We start from the raw sequence: 22,845 nt of genomic DNA on the forward strand, positions 1-22,845 counted from the left end.
AGACAATATGGAACTTCTTACACTAAATTTGCAATATAATGTCACCCTTGTCTCACACAGATTGTAGCAGCCATTGGGGTGCCTGTCTGGCCAGCTTCTGCAGCTTTCACTTTCAGGTTTGTTTTTTGCTTGGGCCGTATACTGACAACCAGTCATTCCAGTGATTGACAGCATGTCAAAGACTGGAGCCAAGATTCACAGAAATAGAATTCTATGGTTGTAATTCAAAGTGTAATTAATTTTGCTCACTGACATGTTTTGAATTCAATTTTAAAATTGTTTGGGAGTCAGACTGGAAAATTACAGTTTTAAGACACCCCAACCTTAAAATTAACAGCTGTGATCGAGGTTATTATCAACAAGTTCCTTCACTTCCTACATCACCATGGATCAGTCCAATATAATATTATTACTAGACTTAACTTCCAAATGATACAAGTCAAGCATTTAAGAGGAGCCTTAACGTTGGCCTTTGTGTTTGTCTCATTTAAATGTATTTCTTGTCTCGTATAAAAGACTGAAGCACTGTTAAAAACTGGTGCTTCTACTTTATCACTCAGTTAAAATACAACGTGTCATGTACAGGCGTTAATAAAATCATGGCATTTAAATTTCTGACCAAAGAGAGTGCCAAATTCGTAAGTGCATGTTGCAATTACAGTGTCAGCATATATGCAGATCGGTAATGCATCACTTCAGATAAAGAAAAAATAACGATTTTTTTCTGTTTATACGTAAGTAATACTTTAATAGTTCAGTTGTAATTTCTGTTGTCAGTAAAGATACCCCTAAGCACACGATGTCAACTTTTTTTCAAGAGACGTCTTCACTGTTGTCCACACTTGATTTTCCGAATTATACCAGTAGTTAAAAGCTTCGGCAAGTAAGGTAATTTGTTGACCTCCATTGAATCTTAAATAGTGTTTTAAAACGGGCAAATAAGTAAAGCACTCATAAAATAGTAAACAATTTATAGGTCAGCTTGTCAAACTTTCAAAACACACTCGAATTTAGGAATTTCATAGCAGAACTGTCACTGTTTTTTCTCGCTAGATTAGAAACACTTCATTATGTTGATGTGTAGATATCTAGAACATCCAATATAAAATACTTATGAGGGCGCAGAACGAAAAACATTTTCATCCGTGTTTTGACACTTCGTTTTTTTGCCAAATTCAGATATGGCGGACACTCAATGATATAATCTCTTGGCGGCACGCGCTAGAGCCATCTATCGGTAGGTCCGGTAGTTGAGCATCCCTCATTTCGCTAGCTTTAGACGCCTGTGTCGCTTATTAAAAGATTATTGTGTGGTGTACAGTTAGAAAATCAAGATGTGAGTGATCTAGTAAGTGTCTCTTGACCATTGACTCCGCTTTTCTTTTTTTCTTATTAAACGTAGTTAGGTTTAATATTTGCGTGGTAATATGAGTGAGCAAAATGTTCAAGTGCGGCAAAAAATACTCTGCGGTTAACAAGTCGATTTACAGGGGAAAGAAAAATGGTTTGTATTCGTGTTTGTGACATGCAGCGGATGCTGCCTTAATACAGTGCGACGTTAAAGACTTACGACGTACAATGACTGGAACAGCTAGGTGAGTATCCCAGTTGTGAATAACGTTGTATCGGATTTACCGGTATTATTAAAATGATTCACAAAACTGCGTTGTTTGATGTACTTGGAATCATAATATGAAATTCAGTAACAGAATTGAAATTCAGTAACAGAATTTATAAATTGAAGTTCATATAAGTTCAGTATGTCTTGTATAGCCTCAGTTTTGTTTCTGTAGATATCTTCTTATGCGCGAATGTTTCATAGTTCTGTGCTCGGGAAAGTATGAGTCTATATAGTGCACAACGTGAGTGGTGAGTGTGCACCCTTTCGCCACACGTTGTGTAGTTGACATCTGTGATGCTCTTATTGTTTAGGTAGTTCGCGTCTCTTGTTTACAATATTGCTCGAAGTTGTGTTTGTGGAGGCTTAAATCGTGTTGGTGCGCAGAACTATATAAGTGCAGTAGAGATTATGCGCATCCGCCTTTACCATAACTTCACTTGTGATGTTTTTTGTTTAATCTGAATTCTGTTGTCTCTTAATTCTAGCGTAGCCCGAGTTCTGGAGTCAACAGAAGCGTTATCAACAGAAGCGTTAGATTCCACCCGTCTGCTTTGACTCGTGACGTATGGATGTTGTGGTGAGATTAGATTAGTTTTTCGTTCCATAGATCCGTGCTGAGGCGATTCTCGTGATGTGGAACATGTCAATTTTTTTTTAAAAGCTGAAATAACAATACTAATAGTATGAGTATATACGATACATCATTTGTTTCTATTAAAAATTCGTCAGTCAAGTAGAAGGAGTTGCTAACACTCGAATTGCAAATACAGGTTTGTTAAGGTGTTTCTGCAGTTCTGTGGTGTGCTCCTCCCAACTGAATTTAATAAAAGTTGTAATCCCAGGAACTTAAGACTGTCAACCTCTTCTATCTGCTCTTCTTCATGTGGTGTGTGACATTATGGCACAGAGTTTGCTTTGAGTTGGTTATGTTTGTAGATGTCATGTTGTTTGATTGTGCCCGGTGGTGGTGGTGGTGGTGGTGTGTGTTACGTGGCGTATTAGATTCATTGGAGGTTTGGTGTTGGAGGAGGGGAGTTGTTGGCAATGTTCATGACCTAAGGATTGAAATTGTTTTCAGTGAGTTCTCAGTTTTTTTGTGTTCCGTTTATGTGTTCATGTTTTCGATAGGTTTTATTGGTTTGCTGTTTGTGGTGTGGTAAGACGTTTAATTTATTGTGTGGATTCACGTTTTAGGTATGAATATGACGGTAAAGTGAAATAGCACCATGTTGTGGGCAGAGATGGGAGAGGATATGTTGTTCTCGATTAAGTTCCTGCAGGTGTTTGGATTAATAGCGGAATTTGCGAAGTGTGGTGTTTTGCCGAGAGAATATGCGGTTGGGGAAAGTTCCGGCTTCTCGGACCGCGGACGTGTACATGTCTTGGTGTCGGAAGGACAATGTTTGGAACTCCTGTAGGCGCGGTACCTGGTTCGAGAAATCTAGGTTGGGTGTGAGAGATTGTTTTCATGACGTACTATTTTTGTTACAGGTCCCATATTAGTTTTTGTGTGTATGCGACTGTAGTGAGTGAGAGGACGGTGTTAGATTGATTTTCTTTTTGTAAGATTGATTTTCTTTTTGTAGGGCAGTGTGTTCTGAGTACGTCAGTATAAGAGTAAGTTGGGTGAGCCGGGGTTAGTGTTTGAGATAGATGAGTCACAGTTTGGGATGAGGGAAGTATGGGAGAGGTACATCTCTGGTTGGTTTGTGGGTGTGGGGAGGTCGTTACTTTGTAGGGTGGGTATGCCGATTATGTTTTCAGGGTTTTGGAGGGGCGCACTAAGAGGGACTTGAAGGGTTAATTGAGGAGGGGAGTACTGTAGTTTCAGATGCTTTTTCGTCATACAAGGGTTTGGAGAAGAGGGCTTTTGATCAGTTAGTTGTAAACCATAGTTTAGAGTTTAAAAATTGCAAAACTGGTGCATGTGCTAATGCAATGGAGTTTTTTTTTTTGGGGGGGGGGGGGGGTTGGTGGTTAAATCAGTTATACGGAAGGGAAGAGTGGCTCTTCTAACCTGCCATCTCATTTAGATGAGTATTGGTGTTGGAAGTGTGTCCCTGGCATTATTGTGTTTTTCGTGTTCTTCTGTGGGCAGTAGGGAAGATGTACAGGATAGTGGTTGGTTGAGGGTGTTCGGTATGTGGGGGGTGATTGTGGGTAGTTGTTGTGGATTTAGGTGGGGGGGGGGGATTCTTTTATGATTATGTTCGTGAGACCTATTTTTGTTACAGTTGTTTTTGACTTGTACTGTGTGATTGAGTTCAGTTTATTTTTGTGGTTTTTATTTGGTGTGTGAGTGAGTGAGTGAGTGAGTGAGTGTTGGCCAACCAAGTGTGCAGTCCCGGAATTTGTTGGTGGTAAGTAGTAGTTTTTTTGGGTCTATTGTTCATGTGTGTTTATCGTGTATCGATTGTTTTTGATTTCTGTGGGGAAGTTTGATTTTTGTGTTTTCGAGGTGATGTGGGTTTGGTTTTATTTATCGCAGTTGCAGGTGTTTGGTTTTTGGTATCATCGGCTGTGGTTGACCTACGTAGGTCAAGGGAAATGTTTGATTCCAATTTTTGTCATCTGATAATGAAGCCAATGAATGTCATGGCAAAAATTATTGTGGGCAAAAAATTTAAAGTGTGTTGCTGTAAGAGTAATTTACTTGTCAAGAACTATCACTAATTGTCTCTGTGAAGTTTTATGAAATGTCTCATTTTGGGTTTTATAGAAGCATTGTCATGAAGTATTGTCGTCTGGCATTATCATGTGAGGGCAATTCTAGGTATTTGCATGACATCTTGTTGTTGCAGCTTGTGCTCATTAGAGTAAATGCTAAATGTTCATATATAGAGTACATTAGAAGCCAACATTCTGCGAGCTAAAGATCATGGAGGCAATAAACTTTTGTACTTCTGTACATTGTACCAAGCAGTAGTTGGCAGAAGTAAAATGTTGAGGAAATATATTACGCTCTGCAAGAAACAATACATATTTATACATGATACTATAGATTGAACTTATAGTTGTTCGTATGTAGGTAACAAATTATTCAATAAAATACCACTATTTGTCTAAGTATTTACTGAGCATGCTTATAAACATAATGTGCTTGGCTCATTGCCTGCCCCTTCTGCAGTGTGAAGGGAAAATGATTAAATGTAATTGCAGTACTTAACCTACTCTTGTTTTACAGAGAGTAATGTAACATTTATTGACATTATCTGTTGGTGTAATGACACCATTTGCCCTAATGACTTAGTAATAAAATTATTACTGTTAAATTATCCTTCAGGTATGTCACATGGAGCACTTAACTAAACAAACTTCGTTCTCGGCTAGAGTTTGATGGAAGCTATCGAACTGTTCACCATTCCACCGCCTTACAGAACCACCCACTGTCACTGTTTTGAAGCCACAGTTGCTTGCACCATTCTCCCAGAGGTGGACTTGGGGATGTATTTGGGGGCGGAGTGAAACAGTTGGTCAGAACTAGTCGTACAGCAGTAAGTAAAAACTGTCGAATGTTTGCTTTGCGACTGCCAAGTAACTCTTGTGTTTTTTATTGCATGCTGTATCTAATTTGTTCACTTGCATTTCTTTAATCAGTGCCTACTATATTGGTTACACATTTACCATTTGCATTGGTAGCTTGCTAGTTACTTCCATGTTATACATGATGTATTCAAATTGTAGTACGGATTATGTCAGCTGAACAGCAGATTGCATGGCAGAAGTCCAGTGACACTGTACCTGTCTCTTACTTTGCATGCTGCAGTTCATATTTATGAATTGAATGAAGGACAGTGAACATGACAAACGGTGAGTGGAATTGTCACATTCCAACCAAACCTTAGCCTCGGGCTTTGCCACAGGTCACTTTGTCACCACATCTAGTTTTCTTCCTGCTGTTTCACACTGAAAACAAACACAGTTGTTCAGTTACAATCACTCTTTTCGCAGTTGCCGACTGCATCGTGCAACAGAAGAGCCAGGACATTAACTACATTTAGCCTCTTGCATAGATCATTTAAAACATGTATGAAGTAGTGAGTTATCCTTTCCTTCTACTGTTGTAATTGTGGATATTGCTGTCACTTTCAGAATGAAGTGAATTTTTGCATACTTAATCAGTGAATGAATGCAATTTGAGCCTTTGGTTGTCGTCCGTAATTGCTTAGATATGTCCACAACACAGAATATTCTCCCACAGAACATTAATGAATGAATGTCTCTGTATCCCCAGAGTTGGCCAGTTTTGAGTTTTTATCAGTATTTGAACCCAAGAACTTGGAAGTTTCTACCCAGTTTATTATATTCTGTTGTCATGCTAACATTAATAGGTGATGAACTTAGTTTGCAATGCCAAACTGGATGATTTATGTTTCTCAAAGTTTGCAGCAGGTACATTTGTCTAGAACCACGTGCTTTGTCTGGTTTGAATTGATTGCTTATTTTGTTTTGATCTGATAAGCTGAAAGTGCATTATTGTACTGTGTCGTGCAATGTTTGTCGGATTCTGATAATGAGTGTTTACGACCTGTCGCCGCTCGTGGCATGGCTTGCATTTGTGCGTGCTACTGCGGCTTACAATAGAAAAAGAGGAATTGTCTCATGAGCGAAACAATGGCAAGAGACTGCTATTTGTTGTTACTTACACTGCTGCTTTCTTTGATTATGATCAACAAGAACCAAATAATAGACTGCGTGTGAATGATGATGATCTGAACGAGAGTTTGGCAAAAAATTTTCTCTGTTTGAAAATCTTTGCAGCCGCCTGTTTAGTACATTACATTCTGCACAGAAATGAGTCCTCTTAGATTTAAAAATCTAGTCAGTTGCCGTGCTTCATTTCTGACTGAATCACTATTCAGCGTAAGAATAATACAAATATAGGCATGACATGATACGTATATTCTTCCGTGTTTGCTGTTGTCTCACTCTAGTTTCGTAGTTAATTAGGCAGACAGGATTTAAATGAGATAGCAGCAAATACAAAAAATACATGGCATAATGTTTACATTCTTCTACCTTTTCTTTTAATTTATTTACTGATGCAGCGGTTTTGGCGCCAGTATTTATCTTTGTGCCTGCAAAGCATGCCTGTGTAGCGCTGCGTATATTAGACAGCAGAAGTTAGTTGTGGCGGCACCTACCAACATTTTTCAGAACTTTCGCTTACTTTGAACCTGATTGTAAACCGCAGACAGTTTTTTAGATTACAAAAACTGGAAAAAAGTGTGGCTTAGATTTGAGTAAATACGGTAATTCTTTCTCCGTTGCTGTATAATTCAGCTCGTGTTTGTCTAGGCTGCAACTAGCGAAAGCAATGGTTTTATTTTCTCCCTCTTCTGGGTCCCATTCCCCTCGCAATAATTCTGCTGCTATGCCATATTCTGATGCATCTGTTGTGATGCCAAATGGTTCACGAAGACTTGGATGATTTAAAATAGGATCATTGACTAGGGCATCCTTTACTTCCTGGAATGCCTTTGCTGCATTTTCATCCCATAATCATTTTGCCTTTTGCTTTAATAGCGATAGTAGATGTGGATTACTATGACTTGTCCTTGTATATACCGTCTATAAAATCCCACTAATCGTAAAAAGGAACGTAACTATTTTACATTCTGTGGATGTGGACAGTCTTTCATGGCTTTAATGCGTTATGGATCAGGTTTAATTCCTCTTATGCCTTAAAGATGTCCCAAGAATTTTAGTTCCTCTCGCCCAAAATGTGATGTAGCGAGCGAGCTTAGTAGTTATTCCCTTGGTATAGAATTTCTCTATTGCTCTTGAAAGTACATCACAATGTTCCTCCCAGGTTTCTGAAACAATCAGTATATCTTCTACATAAATCAAGAGCTCTTGTAACAACTTTCTCCCTAATGTTTGATATAATGCTCTTATAAACACTGATGCTGATATGTTTAACCCAAATGGCGAAACTTTAAGCTTGTAGACTTTCTGTCATATAGGAATGCAGTATAAGGTCTAGATTCTTTAGCTAATTTCACCTGCCAGTACCCATCTGTTCGATCCACAGAACTAAAATAATTTGCTTTTGCAAAATGAGCAAGTAGTTCGTTTATGCATATGGGACAATCTCTCTCCAGTTCAATGTGACAATTCCAGGTTCTCGCATCTAGTACTAGGCGCACACCACCTGTTGCCTTTCTGACAACTAACAGTGGATTGTTGTATATGCTTGTGCTTCTTTCTACAACATTATTATCTAACATTTTATGTATTTCTTCCTGTACTTCCTCTCTTACGTTGATAGGTACAGGATAAGGTCTAAAGAAAAAAGGTTCCTTGGTTTTGATCTTAAAACTACACACATAATCTCCTATATTCCCTGGTTTGTCTAAAAATACATCTGAATATCTGCATAATATTCCATATAGCTCTTCCTTTTGAGTAAGGGTTAACAACATTTCAGATTCGTAAGCCTTAGCATACAAATCAGCTTTATTTGCAATTTGTTGTAGATTACTTACATCCTTTTCCATTGAACTCGTATTCGCTATTAACCATAAATTATTACTCCCGTTTAGTCCTTGACATCGATCTGTCTTAAACAAGATCTATTAGGCTACAGTTATCTAGATTGCACTTAAAGAAATCACTCTGAAAGTCTATTACCACCGCACATTTCATTAACCAATCTACTCCTAGTAATACTTGTGTATTTATTTTAGGGACTATTAACATGGTTTGTTCAAACACAAGTTGATCTATTTAAAATGTAATCCTTGTTTCCCATTTCACTACATTGCTCTTAATACCTGTAATACCTACAATATTTACTCCCGTAACAGATAAGTTAGGAAATTCCTTTATTCTTCCACTTACTAGCCATTCCTCGAAAATTGACACTCCGCTTCCTGAATCAATGTAAATTTCCACTCCTTGATTTCGTATTCCTCCGATTGGAATTGGTTTGCGTTGCACTTTTTCTAAATTTTCCTCTTTCGCTAATAACCAATCGTTAATAGGTGATATTTTACTATAAACGATCATTTTATGGGCCGAGTATTGTTCTGCGACATCCTGAATTCTGGCCGTTGACCTAGGATTTTTCTTGTTTTCCATCACTATGACCGGATACTGATTGGAACTTACTTCAACAGTACGGTGGTTTGCCCCATGTTATTTTGTTGCATATTTATTTGTTGGTTTTGAGGTGTAAACACCTGTGAATTGATGTTACCAATCTGAATTCTTCCCCCTCTAGGGTTATTGTGATTTAGACCATTATCCGTGCTGTGAACAGTTTCATTACTGCTTACTCTACAATAATTAGGTTCCTTTGCCCGCGGTAAGGAATTAGGAAAGGATATGTCATTTCTGTTTCTCGTATTTCAGTCATTCACTGAATAATTTTCATTTCTTTCAGTATTCAGTGTCTAAACCTACAATAAACATTAATAACTCATTCACGGTTTTCCACACTCTGTACAATATTCCTTGTCGAACGTGGTATGGAAAACATCTAATGAATACTTTCCGTAAGTGCATTTCATCTGTTGGATTATCTAAGTATTTAGTTTTTGTCAAATGCCATTCCAAATACTTTTAATATGTGCCCCATGACTTATTGTATGGAGTAGGGTCTAATAACTTTAAGATTAATTTTTCCTGGATACTTGAAGACCAGTGCTTTCTCTTAAAGCTTTCTGAGACGCAAGTTCTTCTGCATGAGTATTTCCCCATTCCACTGCTTCTCCCAATACGTGTCCTTATGTGAAATCTATTTTCTTTAAGTCATCCCAATTTTTGGGCAAAGATCTGGCAAACACTCGTAAAAAATAAATTGGGTGTCCATCACTGTCTGGTTTGTACTTCGGAAATTGCCATGCTAAATCAAACCTATTACCTATAGATAAACCCTCTATTACATCTTTAGTTACTCCTGTTATAGTTTCAGGTTTACAATTTTCTAATTTCTTTTTATTATTGTCTATTGCTTTCCATATTCTATGAAGTTCTTGTTTACTGTTAATTGTACCTTCCCCAGAAGTGATTTTGCCATTATTTATTTCTGTTTCGTCTTTTACTTCTTTTTCTACGAATAACTGTAAACGTTTCTCCAAGTGTTGTATAGCATGAGGTGTTCCTGCTACAGCATTTTCCCGTATGGACATGATTTGCTTATTTATGTCTGAAATACTAGTGCATACCGCTTGGAATTGGGAATTAACATTATCTACATAGCCTGTCCACTGTCGGGTTGTTAATCTATGTACACTTTCCTGTAAATGATCTGTTAACACTTGTTTAGCTACTTGTTGCACCTGTAATGGCACTGAGTCTCGTAATTCTTTTACTCTAGAATTTATTTCCATTATTTTAATGTTTCGATTATTAACTTGTGCATTAAAGTTAGATCCTAAGTTAGGTTTAACCTCTTGTATGTTATGGTTGAGTACGTCATTGATTCAGTAACTTGTTCCTTAATGGACTAAATTAGTTCTACTTGTTCCACTCTCCGTCCTTTCCTATATTTCTCTGCTTGTTTTTTAATCATACCTTTTAGTATTGCCTTATCCTGCTCTGCTTGTTCTTTAATTATGCTTTCCAGTATTGCTTTATCCTTCTCTGCTTGTTCTTTATTTATGTCTTCAAGAATCTATCTTAACTCCTCGTTTTGCATTGCCGTATTTCTTGTGATTGGCATACACTTTTTATTACTAATCGACAGTATTAATATTAAATCCTACACTCGCAGAAATGTCTCAACTTTTTTTTTAATGTTCACGGCTCACCCTTCTGCGGAACTGTGAACTGCGTGCTTGTTGTAGAACAGCCGAAGCCAGTGCTGAAGTCGAAGCCGATGTCTGCTCTTGCTGCCACTGTCTTCTTTTTTTTTGCTGTTTCAGGTATCCAACAGTAAATTATAGATTCCATTCATTATGTGTTTACTAATCAGACAGTTCATTCAAAAGAAGCTCTTAAATATTATTCTTCTTGATTCCTTGCTACGTGTGAGGTAAGACACTGTTGTTGATCGCTGGTTGTCAGGGGCAGCTTCTGTCTTCTATTCTTTGGAGTCGTAATTCTGGTTCAGATCAATTTTCTGCACTTAATTGCTGGTGCATTCTCCATTCGCCTTTTCTGCAGTTACCATATGGGGTGTATTTTTCCGCTTTCTCCTGCTGATACATATTTTGTAGGGTTTGTGGTGGATCTTACACCAGCACTATGGGGAAGTTGCATCCCTGGCTGATACAGCAGGACAATATTTTGCCGGCCCTGATACACCGCCAGATGAAAGTAGTATTACCTTTATCCTCTCGTCTCAGAGTAGTTGTTTGGTGGTCTGAATCCTTCCATGCCACCTCCCTGTCGATCCAACTGTGGTGAAGATACCTGGAATGTTTTTGCAAGTTCTCTCTACTGCACTACTAAATAAATAGCCACACTTATCACAAACGGGGTACATTGTGCCCAACATTTTCACTATTACTTTTAACAACACAACAAACATTTGCTACGGTAATACCATTCTCTTGAGAACATTCAAAAATGTCCGTATAAGCGTACTTCAGGACCTGAGAGAGCAAACCAGATAAACTACTGCTGTTCAATTGTTCATTACGCCCTTGTTGGTGCATGTTATCTTTTATGGAGAGTCAAGAAGTAACTTCAGGGTTGTGCCAGGGAAGGGTGTCGAGTCCGTTACTGTTCGTATTGTATATTAATGCGATTGCAGACAATATTAATACTTACCTCAGACTTACGCAGGTGGTGCAGTTATCTGTGATGAAGTACTGTCTGGAAGAAGATGCATAAATATTCTGTCAGCTATTGATAAGATAGCAAAGTGTTGCAAAGATTGACAACTTGCTCTAAATGTTCACAAAGGTAAAATTGTGCACTTCACAAAACAAAAATATATTTAATATCAGTGAGTTAGTGTTATAATCGGGAAACACGTGCAAATATTTAGATGTAACAATATCCCCATGAACCATGGACCTTGCCGTTGGTGGGGAGGCTTGCGTGCCTCAGCGATACAGATGGCCGTACCGTAGGTGCCACCACAACGGAGGGGTATCTGTTGAGAGGCCAGACAAACGCGTGGTTCCTGAAGAGGGGCAGCAGCCTTTTCAGTAGTTGCAGGGGCAACAGTCTGGATGATTGACTGATTTGGCCTTGTAACACTAACCAAAATAGCCTTGCTGTTCTGGTACTGCGAACGGCTGAAAGCAAGGGGAAACTACAGCCGTAATTTTTGCCGAGGGCATGCAGCTTTACTGTATGGTTAAATGATGATGGCGTCCTCTTTGATAAAATATTCCGGAGGTAAAATTGTCCCCCATTCGGATCTCCGGGCGGGGACTACTCAGGAGGACGTCGTTATCAGGAGAAAGAAAACTGGCGTTCTACGGATTGGAGCGTGGAATGTCAGATCCCTTAATCGGGCAGGTAGGTTAGAAAATTTAAAAAGGAAAATGGATAGGTTAAAGTTAGATATAGTGGGAATTAGTGAAGTTCGGTGGCAGGAGGAACAAGACTTCTGGTCAGGTGAATACAGGGTTATAAATACAAAATGAAATAGGGGTAATGCAGGAGTAGGTTTAATAATGAATAAAAAAATAAGAGTGCGGGTAAGCTACTACAAACAGCATAGTGAACACATTATTGTGGCCAAGATAGACACGAAGCCCACACCTACTACAGTAGTACATGTTTATATGCCAACAAACTATGCAGATGATGAAGAAATTGAAGAAATGTGTGATGAGATAAATAAAATTACTCAGATTGTGAAGGGAGACGAAAATTTAATAGTCATGGGTGCTTGGTATTCGGTAGTAGGCAAAGGAAGAGAAGGAAACGTAGTAGGTGAATATGGATTGGGGGTAAGAAATGAAAGAGGAAGCCGTCTGGTAGAATTTTGCACAGAGCATAACTTAATCATAGCTAACACTTGGTTCAAGAATTATGAAAGAAGGTTGTATACATGGAAGAATCCTGGAGATACTAAAAGGTGTCAGATAGATTATATAATGGTAAGACAGAGATTGAGGAACCAGGTTTTAAACTGTAAGACATTTCCAGGGGCAGATGTGGACTCTGACCACAATCTATTGGTTATGAACTGTAGATTAAAACTGAAGAAACTGCAAACAGGTGGGAATTTAAGGAGATGGGATCTGGACGAACTGACTAAACCAGAGGTTGTACAAAGTTTCAGGGACAGCATAAGGGAACAATTGACAGGAATGGAGGAAAGAAATACAGTAGAAGAGGAATGGATAGCTCTGAGGGATGAAGTAGAGAAGGCAGCAGAGGATCAAGTAGGTAAAAAGACGAGGGCTAGTAGAAATCCTTGGGTAACAGAAGAAATATTGAATTTAATTGATGAAAGGAGAAAATATAAAAACGCAGTAAATGAAGCAGGCAGAAAGGAATACAAACGTCTCAAAAATGAGATCGACAGGAAGTGCAAAATGGCTAAACAGGGATGGCTAGAGGACGAATGTAAGGATGTAGAGGCTTATCTCACTAGGGGTAAGATAGGTACTGCCTACAGGAAAATTAAAGAGACCTCTGGAGAAAGGAGACCCACGTGCATGAATATCAAGAGCTTTGATGTAAATCCAGTTTTAAGCAAAGAAGGGAAAGCAGAAAGGTGGAAGGAGTATATAGAGGGTCTATACAAGGGCGATGTACTTGAGGACAATATTATGGAAATGGAAGAGGATGTAGATGAAGATCAAATGGGAGATATGATGCTGCGTGAAGAGTTTGACAGAGCACTGAAAGACCTGAGTCGAAACAAGGCCCCGGGAGTAGACAACATTCCATTAGAACTACTGATGGCCTTGGGAAAGCCAGTCCTGACAAAACTCTACCATCTGGTGAGCAAGATGTAAGAGACAGGCGAAATACCCTCAGACTTCAAGAAGAATATAATAATTCGAATCCCAAAGAAAGCAGGTGTTGACAGATGCGAAAATTACCGAACTATCAGTTTAATAAGTCACAGCTGCAAAGTACTAACGCGAATTCTTTACAGACGAATGGGAAAATGGTAGAAGCCGACCTCGGTGTAGATCAGTTTGGATTCTGCAGAAATGTTGGAACATGTGAGGCAATACTGACCCTACGACTTATTTTAGAAGCTAGATTAAGGAAAAGCAAACCTACGTTTCTAGCATTTGTAGACTTCTCTCCCTGATGTTATTCAATCTGTATATTGAGCAAGCAGTAAAGGAAACAAAAGAAAAATTTGGAGTAGGTATTAAAATCCATGGAGAAGAAATAAAAACGCTGAGGTTCGCCGATGACATTGTAATTCTGTCAGAGACAGCAAAGGACTTGGAAGAGCAGTTGAACGGAATGGACAGTGTCTTGAAAGGAGGATGTAAGATGAACATCAACAAAAGCAAACAAGGATAATGGAATGTAGTCGAATTAAGTCAGGTGATGCTCAGGGAATTAGATTGGGGAATGAGACAGTTAAAGTAATAAAGGAGTTCTGCTATTTGAGGAGCAAAATAACTGATGATGGTAGACACTTCGTCCAGTGTTGCTGTAGCTTTTGATACAAACTGGCAAAGGTTCAGATTCATCCTTGTCTTTACTTTCTTCACTTATCGATATCGTCAATTGAAGACCTCCTACGATTCCAATTTTTCTCGAAGTAAGTCCGTGCTCTGTTTACATTGTAAAAAATACTCAGCTGAATAACTTTTGATCTTTAACCTCCAGAATTTTGCAGATGGAACCAAGGGTAGATAGTGGCCTCCGAGCTGTTTCTTTACTTAATTCTGTGCCTTTGTTGAATTACATTATCATAGTGCAAGTTGGTAAGTTTGATTATTACTTTCATCAAATAGTGTGTTGTATCCTAATGCCTAAAAGTAACAGCTTTGGATGAATAGCAATTTTTAGTTTTTTTTATTTTGCACTATACATGTATATCTTCACAACTTAAGACTTTAGTAACTTTGAACCTATACGAGATATTAACAAATGGTTTCTAGTGTATGATAAGATAACTCATAAACTTTCTTTTACCTTCCAGGTCATACAATTTTGATGCAAAAGTGAACCTGTAAACATGATAAAATGTGGACGTCTCTGGAGAAACCTCAGTGTGTGGGGCCCATTAGATACGGACGATACCTGATACCCAAATGCAACGAACCTTTCAGACTTGGGATACATCATTTATGGAAACAGGTAGTGTTCTCCATAAAAAACAGGGCTGGTCACCATGAGTTTCAGATGCCATTGTGGACAGGGTACGGCAGGCGTTTGCAAGGAGTTCTATAAAATCTGTATGTACTGCAGCCAGGGAGTTGGAAATGAGAAGATCGACATGGCACAATGTCTTGCATAAGAGGTAATGGCTCTATCCCTACATGCAGCTGCTTCAGGCATTTAACCCTATGGACAAACCTAGGTGCGAACAATTTGCAGTGGATATTCTATGCAAGATTGATGCAAGCATTGACTTTTTGGAAAAGATTCCTTTCTCTGATATGGCAACATTTCGTGTATCCAGCAAACTGAATTGTTATAACATTCATATGTAGGATTTGCAGCATCCTCGTGTTACACATGAAATGGAAAGAGACAGTCGTTAAGTCAATGTTTGGTGCAGACTGATCCCCAGTTGCCTCACTGATTGATTCTTTTTCATGTCTGCCATCAACAGTGGTGTTAACGTGGACGTGCTGCAAGAGTTTACTGTGCCACAATTGGAACACCTGCGGCCTGGTGTCATATTCCAGTAAGACAGGGGCACCACTCCACTGGCCCCTAAATGTATTTCAGTTTCTATATAAAAAGTTTCCGGATAGGTGGATTGGACGAGATGGTCCAACTTGATGTTTGCTACAATCCCCTGACCTTACACCACTAATTTTTTCCTGGGGTTTCGTGAAGGACGCGGTATACCGTACCAGGGCTAGAGACCTACAGGAATTGAAGGCTTACATTTGCAGTCCATTTGAACATGTCACCATGGAGACCTTGAATCGTACGTGGAGAGAAATGGAATTCCGACTAGGCATTATCCATCATATTAACGGTGTACACGTTGATTTGTGTGAATGAGGAAAATTTAGTTATCTGATCGCGTAAATTTTATTTGTATGAAAATAGATCACTGACTGAATTGTTGAATTTCATTATTCAGCTCACTCTAGATCCTGCTATTCTCAAATAACTGTTGCTCAGTTCCATGGGTGAACTTCAGGTATCCTTTCAGTTGTTGGTAAATCAACAGTGGGCTATCTTTCTCAGTAGCAATGTAAAAAGCATCAGTGTGTGCTATGTCCAAGAAGTTATTGTGAAGGAAAAGGAACTGTGTTTTCTTATGAACTTCTGCTGAACGAGCTTGTATTTGTAGTGGCCTCCATTGTTCATAGAAAGCTTGTAATTCTGATACATAATTTCTCGGCTCCTGTGCCAGAATTTGTGGTCTTTCTCGTAGTAAATAGTCACATCCCCCACATCTAGTGTGACACTTTGTAGCATAGTTAATTTTCTCATCTGTAAGTTGTAAAAAAAAAGAAAACCTTTAATTTTTGGTTGCGTGACAGTAGTTTTTTCATTATTTCATGCAAGTAATATCAAAGAATTTAGACATTGCTGATGAAATACTAACTGCTGAGCCATTTTCAGTTACTTGTGGACCAGCCTGTTTGCATAGTGCTCATATCCTCAGCTAAAACTTGCAAAGTAACATCCATGGACTTCGCTTGTTTTGTGAAAGTAATATGTTTACATCCTTTCTCTGTGTTGAGTTTTAGGTAGCCAGTGGGAGGACAGTAAATGGTAACCAATGAACAGCTTGTAACTAGGTATGCCTTCGTGCAGCTACCATATGTTACACTTTCTCCTTTTTCTGCTTACAGGAGTTCCTGTTACATATACAGCACTTGACACTGCTTGTGAGAAAACATTATTAACCAGCACTGATAGTCAACTTGGTCCCTAGCATCCACTAGTGGGCGCCTCCACCTCCATAGCAGCCAGTAGACAGTTGGACCCTAAAATATTTATATTAGGGTTTCACAAAACTTTGAAAAAAATATTTGGTTAGTAATTATTATTTTATGCTTTAACTTGATGCAACTCTGCTTTATATATTTTATAACGTGAAGTTACGTTCCCACTTTATAAATCGTCATTACTGTGGAATGGTAGATAGTTAGAAAATTTTAATACGAAAGCTACATTTTCCTATATGTGGAAAAATTTATTGCCTGTGGAATGCGCTTGTCTTTTGCTGTCCGAAGTGGGCCGCAGGACACTGTGTTTTTCTACGTGCGGGGGCAGTGCATGTACAAACATCAGAAATTGAAAGTTGTGTTTTTTATAATTCGACAACTGGACATGATAGTGATAGGAGAACTATCTTCTTACATCTTTCATTAACCCAATGAAAATTTTGTGCTATTTTTCACGCTAATCAATGTTTATCGTGCCATACCTCCCAAACTAGGTGTTGTACAACACAATTTCATAACTGGCTTCAGTATCACATGTTAACGGGTGGAAACTTACTGGCCAATAGAGTTAGTAACAGTGAAGTAATAAATTAAACTGTGTTACTTGGAATTTTTAGCAAACCAGCATATGAAATGTATTATTTGACAAACTTTTTCACTTTACATTTTTTTGTGGGAGATCAGAGCAAGAAAAACTTTCGGAAAGATTTGAAAACATTTTAACAGTTTGTTGGAAGTGTGTGGGTGCTATAGTTTTCGGTAGATGAGTCATATTTTTTGGTTCATTGATGCCATGCGAGTTCAAGTGTGCTGCAAGGAACATTTTGGTATTAAAGGCACAGTGGACTGCGGCGCAACAGTAGGTAGTGGGGGCAGCGAAGGCAAAAGGTGCAGTGGAGCGTGCAGTCTAAAAGGAAGGACTTCGTGTATTATTGTATTCAGAAAGTGCAAAGCAGTCACAATTCTTGTGTTGTGAAGGAGCATATAACATTTTAGTAACGAAACAGTTGCTAGACGGTGCACAAGAGTGCCATCTCCCAAGTAACAACATCCAACTCATTATAAAAAGTGGTTAAAGCTCAGTACACCAAATTCCTATTCTTGAGGAAAAAGACCCTGTTTCACAAAGCGCCTAGCATCTAGCACACATTGGTCTATCGCTTATTCGTATGATAGTGAACCTCATCCCTGTTGGTTTTTGAACAAATTCTAAGTTGGTTTCTAAATGGATCATAAGTTGATTTTTGAATGTGTGCATAATGTACATGATATTTCTGCCATAGGAATCCCAGTCCCACCTAGAAATAAATTTTCCTGCAGACAAAAGGGTACAGGGCTATATGAGCTAAGCAGAATAAAGCCAAACGGGTGAATGCCAATCGCTGTATATGTGGTTGACTGGGTTTGCAAATCATCAGCATTATTATAATTACTAGCGAAATCCATAGATTCAGACTCTGAGAGTGGAAAGAAATGACTAACAGGTAACAAAGATTATGTATTATCTTCTCGGTCTATCCAAGAAAATGAGATTTTGACAGAAAATTTGTGGCCAGACCGCCAGTAAGGGCCAGTTGTGCAATCCCCAGCAAGCAGCCGCTAAAGTCCTATTCTGGGAGTAGCGCGGAAAACGTGTTGTACGAACACGTAATAACTCCTAACTGGAGAATAAAAAGCGGTGTAACTAAACTGGTGATTGTGGCCAGGTTAAGCGGAGAAGTAGTTTTGACACTGGCAGGAATAGTTACTGAATTAGTGATGACAAGATTGTTTGTTAGAACGAGGAAGAAGAAGAAAACGGGGACATCACACAAATTGTGGAAGAATACGACGATCCCAAATTTATATAAAAATTTTGTACTACTACTTTTCGATCTCATACTTCAGAAGACAGAGAGTATGAATGAAATGTGAAACTATTTCCTAACATACAACTTTTTGCTTGTCATTAAATATTGGTACTTCTTGAATTATATTCTGTCGAGTTATAAAAATGACCATTTGTAACATAACAGTCTCATTTATTTGGTGTGTGTTACAATTGCTGAAATATTAGGCAGGCCTATTTAGTTTTATCTAGCAGACAGTGACAAAATACATGTAAACAGACTGAGAAACCACACCAGTCTTAGGTACTACTTGTATTAACAGCTATTCCAGTGTTAAAGGACAACATTGAGTTTTCCTGTTCAAAATATTTGACGGACTTTGATGAGGTAATAGATTCTTTTGCAGAAAGGAAAGCACGCCATGTAAAGCTGTAGCAAGATTAGAGAAAAAAATGCTAGGGCTTCAGGATTGAAGAAATATGTACTACTGTCTTGCTTGTTTCTTGTCTTTACTGGTTTTGTGGATCATATATTTAAATTTATTAATAGGCAACAAAGAGTTTCTTAGGAGTTCTTGTTCTCCAGGTTACAAATAATTCCATCCAGTATTAACTGAGAGTTATTTTTGAGGGGGGGGGGGGGGGGGCAGGATGTCAAACTGGCCAACTATACGACATTTTAATTTCAACTGTCCTGAATATAGTTTGATGGCACCCATCACAAAATATTACACGTTTGAATTCCACAGAGTGAAATACAGTGACATGCAGTTGAAGAATACCATGTGAAGAGGCATGACGCTGCACTTTCGCACACTTAAGACCAAATAATATCTTAGATTTCCTTGAAGACATATGTTTTGTGTATTAGACTCTTCAGAAAGATGTGCGCTACAAGGTGAACATATTTTATATATTTGAAAAGTCGATTTTTAAAATTTTTGGCGTCCTACCTCAAATGCTGGAGGGAGGGGCAGTGCCACTATCTAGTATTGCCCCGTTCAGAAATATTGTAGATCTGAGGCTGACAAACGAGTTGTATTGGGGAGGTGGGTAGTCTCCTGTGACCCGTGTTTGTTTCAAAACAAAATGGATTTCTGCGGCCGGGAGTTATCAAGTGAATTAAAATACATTCACATAATTACGGAAGGCTAAAATATGTTTTACGAGTGTAATCCCAAAAGTAAGGTCTCCTATTTTTGTTATAAGTACAGAACTCTCTTTGTGTGGCAGTTGGTCACACTGTTATTGAGAGTGCTTCACGTGTTGTGTGTAAACATGCACACGTCACGCTGAGGCACTCAGTCTTGGCTTGGCAGCTGTTGAGAATGTAGCTCCTGTTGGATGTTGCTGGCAAGTGCGAATTGCGTGAAGTTAATCGGTTTTTTGAATGCAAAGGGGACTGCGCCAATTGAAATCCATCGCCAATTGACGGAAGTGTATGGTGAGTCGTGCATGGATGTCAAAAATGTTCGTAGAATTTTAACGGAAACATTGAACTTCCGGAAGGTGTGTGCAAGATGCTGACCAAGGACCACATGCGGCAAAGGGTTGATGCTTCCCGTGCAGATCTTCACCGCCTTGCACCCAAACAGGCCAACTTTCTGGACTCAATTCTCACGGGTGACGAAATCTGAGCATACAACTTTACACCTGAGACCAAGCAACAATCACACCAGTGGCCGCATCCTTCTTCACCAAAGCTGCGGAAATTCAAACACACACAGTCTGCCGGTAAAGTCATGACAACCGTTTTTTGGGATCTGAAAGGGGTACCGTTTGTCGACTTTACACCCACTGGCACCACAGTTAACGCTGACAGGTACTGTGGGACTGGAAAAACTCAAGCGGGCAATTCAGAACAGGAGAAGAGGAATGATGAACAAGGGTGTACACATTCTCCGTGACAACGTTCGCCCACACATCACTCGGCAAACTGTTGCTCTCCTGCAACAGTTCCAGTGGAACATAATCACCCACCCACCCTATAGTCCTGAACTGGCGCCCAGTGACTGTCACCTGTTCCCTGGGTTAAAAGAACAGTTGGCCAGAAAGTGATTCACCTCTGAACAGCATGGCGGCAAGCTGGTATAATACGGGTAATTATGTTGAAAAATAGTTAAATGTTAAAGCTGTAAACTGATGTAAACCGCTGTAGAAATAACAGCGCTGTGTACTTCAAAAATAGGAGACCTTTTTTCTTGGTATTACCCTCGTAGTTGCAGATTTTATTTTATTCCCACACTTCTGACAGTCAAGCATTAATCACCTTGCAGACCAATGAAGCAAGGTAACGGCTGATAAACTGTGGCCCTCGTCTGTGGGCCAAAAGTCGACAAAATTCCAGGGCTAGAAAGTTTTAACAGCCGGGACGTCAACGCTTATCGGACTTTTCACATCACAGAGGTCTACAATAAAGACATGGGTAAATCATATTACCTGCCGTCAATGCCGTTCGTTCTGAGGACCAGGAATCATAGTAAACTAAATGAGTAGGAATCTGTGTCAGTGTGGGTTAAAGGTGCTGACCATTGTAAGAGCAATTAAACTTGTAGGTGATCTCACCCGTTATTACAGAAATGAAATAAATCTTTCCTAGTCCTTACAAAAAAAAATTATTAATTACAATATTGCATCAGCCACATGCAAGATACTCTCTGTGAGTGATCACCTTGTTCGTTACGCAACCGCTTATCGCTCTTTGTTAACAAATGTGACAAGCCAAATGAGACGCACCAACAAATGCATGCTGCTAGTGTAACTACAGGACGTGTCCAGGATATCCACTTTTCAGACTTAGAAAATTTCGGATTCACAGCATTAGCCGAGAACAGCTAAGCGTACATCGAGAACCGGGGGCTCAAGGAGGCAATAGCTTTGCCTATATAAGTAATGAATCTGGAAAGAAGTCGTCAGACTTCGTGCAGCTGCGCGAGCAACAGCATTGGACCACTCACACAGAAGATGCCACTACTTGCTAAACCCCAGATGTGCACATTGTGTGTGTGTGTGTGTGTGTGTGTGTGTGTGTGTGTGTTCACATTTCCACTTATATGAAATGTCAACTAATCGCTGAAGAGGACGCGGTCCAGAAAATGTTTGGCATGCTGCTACATTTTGTCTGCAAAGTTGCTATGTAAACCGTAGCTGTATGTTTTAGAGCTTGTAAACCGCAAACAATAAGGACGTAGAATGAGATTTTCACTCTGCAGCGGAGTGTGCGCTGATATGAAACTTCCTGGCAGATTAAAACTGTGTCCCCGACCGAGACTCGAACTCGGGACCTTTGCCTTTCGCGAGCAAGTGCTCTATCATCTGAGCTATCGAAGCACGACTCACGCCCGGTCCTCAAAGCTTTACTTCTGCCAGTATCTCGTCTCCTACCTGCTAGTTCTGCAAGGTTCGCAGGAGAGCTTCTGTAAAGTTTGGAAGGTAGGAGACGAGATACTGGCAGAAGTAAAGCTGTGAGGACTGGGCGTGAGTCGTGCTTTGGTAGCTCAGATGGTAGAGCACTTGCCCGCGAAAGGCGAAGGTCCCGAGTTCGGGTCTCGGTCGGGCACATAGTTTTACGCTGCCAGGAAGTTTCAATAAGGACATAGTTGTCTCCTTAAGTCACCACATAGATACATAGATGTCAATATAATTATTAATTTGCAACTTGCCTTCCAGACTGATTTCTTCACATTGTGCGTAAAACACTGTCTCACTCATTTAACACATTCTTTGGTTGCATACGCATGTGCACATGTATACAAACAAAATTGTTTGTATTGCCTTTGATAATTCTAAGTTGAATGTAATAAATAATACAAAACCGAAAAAGCCTGATATTCATTTTGACACACCAAGGACAATAAGATCCAGTGTGTAGTAACATTTTCAAAAGTTTGAGAAACATACCAGTAGTTAGTTCTTATTTTGTACTAATTTTTATGGTGTAATGTCCATTTTATTTAACACATTTATCACAACTTCAACATGTTCATATCTCAACACTCAATGCTTAACTTTGTCCAGTGTTGCTGTAGCTTTTGATATTTTAAGAACTGGAAAAGGTTCACATTCATCCTTGTCTTTACTTTCTTCACTTGTCGATATCGTCAATTGGTAACCTACTTCAATTCCAATTTTTCTCGAAGTAAGTGTATGCTCTGTTTACATTGTAAAAAATACTCAGCCCAATAACTTTTGATCTTTAACCTCCAGAATTTTGCAGATGGAACAAAGGGTAGATAGTGGCCTGTGAGCTGTTTCTTTACTTACTTCTGTACCTTAGTTGAATTACAGTATCATAATGAAAGTTGTTAAGAGTGATTATTACTTTCATGAAATAGTGTGTTGTATCCTAATGCCTGAAAGTAACAGCACTGGATGAATAGCAATTTTTAATGTTTTTGTTTTGCAGTATACATGTATATCTTCACAACTTACGA

The 22,845-nt window shown here is 39.1% G+C and overlaps 1 long non-coding RNA gene across 2 annotated transcripts in view; it reads left to right on the forward strand.

Moving 5' to 3' along the window:
- The first annotated feature begins 1,274 nt into the window (after positions 1 to 1,274).
- LOC126426698 (uncharacterized) overlaps positions 1,275 to 22,845 on the forward strand; it is a 195,018-nt gene continuing 173,447 nt past the window's right edge. Inside the window, exons 1-4 of one of the 2 annotated variants that reach the window (XR_007576389.1) lie at positions 1,275 to 1,595; positions 4,905 to 5,115; positions 14,649 to 14,806; positions 16,489 to 16,671. This is a non-coding gene — a long non-coding RNA (uncharacterized LOC126426698). The remainder of the gene's footprint in view (positions 1,596 to 4,904; positions 5,116 to 14,648; positions 14,807 to 16,488; positions 16,672 to 22,845) is intronic. The other variant, XR_007576390.1, reaches the window with a different exon arrangement.

This window comes from Schistocerca serialis, chromosome 11 (genome assembly GCF_023864345.2).
Source record: "Schistocerca serialis cubense isolate TAMUIC-IGC-003099 chromosome 11, iqSchSeri2.2, whole genome shotgun sequence".
Classification (NCBI taxonomy): domain Eukaryota; kingdom Metazoa; phylum Arthropoda; class Insecta; order Orthoptera; family Acrididae; genus Schistocerca; species Schistocerca serialis.